Source organism: Dama dama, chromosome 22, assembly GCF_033118175.1.
Source record: "Dama dama isolate Ldn47 chromosome 22, ASM3311817v1, whole genome shotgun sequence".
NCBI lineage: Eukaryota > Metazoa > Chordata > Mammalia > Artiodactyla > Cervidae > Dama > Dama dama.
In genome coordinates this window covers 52,177,908-52,182,500 of record NC_083702.1, presented here as the reverse complement: position 1 = coordinate 52,182,500, position 4,593 = coordinate 52,177,908, and the positions used below count along the sequence as shown (strand labels likewise).

Genomic DNA, 4,593 nt, shown 5'->3' with positions numbered 1-4,593 from the left:
TGACGGTAATTGGAGCACAGAGCTATTCACCACTGTACTTCAATCTGGAAATAATTGTCTTTGTTCAATTAGGAATCTGCATTTTCATGCCAGTCTTCACAGATTATCTTGAATGGAGAATGCACTCTGATTAAGAGCTATCCTTCTTGGAATGAAAAAAAGCAGCCTGAAGTCCTCATCTTCTTGTTGGGTTTAACATTTTTTCTCCTAGCATACAGAGAATGATATCATACAGTGATTTTCTAGATGGATTTAATATAACAAAAACCTCCTAGGGAATTCATATATAGTTTTTTAAAAATTTCAAGAACTCTTAGAGATGATTCTCTATAGAGTTGGGCTTGAAAAGGTATTAATTTGTCTGAAAAGTGAAAAAGTGAAAGTGAAGTTGCTCAGCTATGTCCTACTCTTTGCAACCCCATGGACTGTAGCCTGCCAGGTTCCTCTGTCCATGGGATTTCCCAGGCAAGAATACTGGAATGGGTTGCATTTCATTCTCCAAGGGATCTTCCCAAACCAGGGATCGAACACAGGTCTCCCGCATTGCAGGCAGACTCTACCATCTGAGCCATTGGGAATCCCTAATTTGTCTGAGACCTTCAGTTAATTTGTCATATTATAATAATCAGATTTCCTATGAAATAAAATCTGACTGCTGTCTATTTTTGTCTTTTATAGAACCACCCACTCTCTTAGGTGCTTTTAAAATACAGACTAATATATAACTTATAAAAAAACTTTGAAAATCCTTAATTCTATTATCCCCATTTAACAGATGAGAACAATAAATGTCATAGAGCTTATGTGATTCCCCCTATTCCCCCCATCAACTATGTCACTCAGTAACTTACTGGTAAAACCAAGGGTCAACTGTGGGTCTGGCTGGCTTTAAAACCTCTAGCACTGTTTTCTTATTAATTTAATACAGCCAAAGGAAAATAGTAAGAAGCATTCCTTTAAAAAATAATAAGATTCTATCTGCCTTGCAATGCAAAGGACACTGATTCCATCCCTGGTCCGGGAAGATCCAACATACCATGGAGCTACTAAATCCATGTGCCACAACTACTGGCCCAGTGCACCAGAGCCTGTGAGACACAGCTGCTGAACCTACGAGCTGCAGCTACTGAACATGCCGTGAGCTCACGCTCCGCAGCAAGAGAAGCCACTGCAGTGAGAGGCCTGCACCCTGCAACTAGAGAAAGCTCCCAGACAGCGACAAAACCCGCCACAGCCAGATAAATAAACAAATAAATCTTTTTTAAAAATGATAAGATTCTGATAGCTAGAACTATGAAAACACCAACACATCAGATGTCTTTGCTATACATCATCCTGCTCCAATAATTTTGAAAGCACCTATATCCAGCCGTTCTGGATGAAAATAAAAGACTGACAACTATGAAACCGTTTTAGCACGATGAAAACTTTTACAAATAATGTGAGCTACTATCCATATCATGACCTCATTTAATCCTTTCTCCAAGTTGGATTTCTTTACAAACTAGACCATGTCTTTTCCATTTTTGGATCCCTTCAACCAAACATACTTATTAAATGAGAAAATGGATGCATCATCCTTCCTCCCTCTCTCTATCTCCCTCTCTCTCATTTTTTTTTTTTTAAACAGGGGAAAGCACGAACTCAGTCCCCCACTACCACAAATTACGCAGTTGTGTTTTCCACCTTTGGGGACATTGCAGGGTTTAGCACCTCCAGAGTGCAATGAATAAGCTTTGTCCTGGGAAAACCACCTTTGTGATCATGGTATCTTTCCTGCCAGATAAGTACTGAATCACTCTCTTGATAATTCCAAGAGGCGAGCAGGGTATATGGAATCCATATAGTATGGATATATTGTGTGTGTGTGTGTTTAACATATACATACAAGTCAAAAACCCCTGTGTAAGTATAAGATGTAGAACTCTGGCCAAACCTTTCATTATCCCCTTTGGAAACATTATACAGGTATTGTAAATCTCCACCTTTGAAGCAAAGTAATTCCTTCTCTTTAATAATACTCTGGTAAACGTACCCAGGAGTGTTACCCATTCTTCTCTGTCTTTGACCGTGCCATTTCATAACGATGAGAAGAAGAAAAGACTTATTTAAGCACCTGGATGGAAAGTGATAGCTAACCCAACTTTTCTTTTTGAAAATATGGCTTTAGTATTTGACTGTGTGTGTGTCAAACGGGACTGATACACACAGGGGGTGGGGGCCATCACTTGTGCATTTCATGCTGAATCTGGTTCTGACTTTGGACTGTTTGGGGCTGTGGGTTGGTGGGAGGAATGTAGCATGTTCTGTTCATCAGTCTGCTCCAAAGGCTACAGCAGGTGTGGAGATTACTTTCCAATAATGCCTGGAAGCAATATTCCCCCACCTTCACAGGAACTTGCCATCTGGCTCTGAGGGCCAGAGATCATTCAGTTTCTAAATGAGCTCAGCTTTAGGTCCTCCAGAGCAAAAACTGATAAATGAATGAGATTAACCTGTTTTATGGCAGTGTCAATAACACACCAGCATTGGCCACTCAGATGCCTTCAGAAAAGAAAGTGAAGCTTTTACTGAATTAACCTATCTCAAACCCAAGCACATTACTTAAGGGCTCAGGGGAGGGAGTTGCCAAACTTTATACATATACATAGAAAATCCATTTGCATAGTATGTAGACCTTTTGTATGCAATCCTTGGTCTCATCAAGTGAAATGCCAGAGTCAATTTTGGCCTTGTACACTCTAAAATGAATAATTTTACCCATTAAAATTTTCTCCCCAGAAAAAATGGTGGCTAAAGCTGAAAATTTACTAAGCTGCCTAGATAAGAAGCTCTTTGGCTGGAGAAAACATAGGTGCACCCATCAAGTGAAGAGAAGATACAAAACTGTGACATGAACAATTTAGACCAAAAGACAAACCTTGGAGAAAGAGAGATCTTTTCCTTTCTGCTCTAATTATCTGAACCAGCTGTCAAAATTGATCAAATTGATCAGATAATACCTTAAATCTCCATTTGGATTTGTCCCTGTGGCCATTACCATCTTGGGAAGGTTGTTTTGTATAAACAGCATCAGGTTGAAGAAAATTATGATTTGATGAGAAGAACTGGAGATGCTTGGAATGCGTAGCATCCAGCATGGCCCTATTTCCCAGGGTCCCCTGAGATTATGTGTAGCAATGACAAGATGACATAATTAAATTAAGTGGCATGGCAAAAAGTAAGAAAGTAAGCCCGCAGGGCTCCCTTGGGACAATGACAGCTCAAACAGTTTTGTAAGATGTCTTATTAAAAAGAGGTTCAATAAACTGGAATTACCTCAGCTTGGGAAAATAAAATATAGTTCTCTTGGGAAAACAGAATTTTCTTCTCTGGAGGAAGCATGGGGAGAAGAAACCTTCTTTGGGAGAGTAAAGAGTATGTGAAGTGAAAAGTCACTCAGTCGTGTCCGACTCTTTGCGACCCCATGGACTATACGGTTCGTGGAATTCTCTAGGCCAGAATACTAGAGTGTGTAGCCGTTCCCTTCTCCAGGGGATCTTCCCAACCCAGGGATTGAACCCAGGTCTCTCCCGTATTGCAGATGGATTCTTTACCAGCTGAGTTACCAGGGAAGCCCAAGAATACTGGAGTGGGTAGCCTATCCCTCCTCCAGGGGATCTTCCCAACCCAGGAATCAACCCAGGGTCTCCTGCATTGCAGATGGACTCTTTACCAGTTGAGTTACCAGGGAAGCCCAAAAGAGTATGTATCTCTCTGAAATTTAAAAAAAAAAAAAAAAAAATACAGTATTTGATACGTGGAAAATGAAGTAGAAATGGTCAACATATTTTGGGGGTGCTTTTCCCTACAGAAGTCTCTTTCCTATCACTCTTTCCTGCAGGCAAAACGAAGTGACCGTTGTATGCACCATATCACGCCCCCTGATTGGATCGGCATGGACACCTGCTTTGGTGTCAGGAAGCCTATTGGGCAGCTTACGGCCAATCAAATTCTCGCTCTTGAGAAAATGCCTAGCAGACCAAGTCGGAACACAGTCAGTTCTGACCAAAACTAGATGCAAACCAAATTGAATAAGGAAGAGAAGTGATGAGTGAGATAGAAATATGAGGATGAAACCTCTAAAGAGAAATGAAGGAGGCAGATACCATGGATGCGGCCCAGTCCCCAAAGCCTTCCCAGTGAAGCTCAGCTGAATCTAATATCCTTTTTAAAGAATTATGTAAGGGTGCTTCTTATAGTATTATAATAATCCTCACTTCCCCCTACTTTTCTTTTTAGTTAATTTCGACAGGCTTTTACTAGTTTACAGCTAATGAATCCCTGAATAAGACAAAGAACAAGTATCTAAAGATCATATCCTTGGAGTATGAAAACTATAGGAAATTGGGAATAAGGAAGGAGGGGATTTAATATTTATTCAAATATATTCTATGTACCAGACATTCTGTTAGGTGTGTACTATTTTCATCTTTTTAGCAACAACATGTCTCCAGGACATTTTTATTTTAACCATACTGAAAAGGAAATAAGTTTCAGAGAGCTTAATAAACTTGCCTAAAGTCTCACAGAGTCAGGATTTAAACTCAGTAC

At 40.1% G+C, this 4,593-nt stretch overlaps 1 non-coding gene across 1 annotated transcript; it reads right to left on the bottom strand.

The window, feature by feature from the left end:
* Positions 1 to 1,627: 1,627 nt before the first annotated feature.
* On the bottom strand, positions 1,628 to 1,791 carry LOC133044112 (U1 spliceosomal RNA). The gene has a single exon (XR_009689861.1). It is a non-coding gene; the product is annotated as a U1 spliceosomal RNA (small nuclear RNA).
* Positions 1,792 to 4,593: the final 2,802 nt, after the last annotated feature.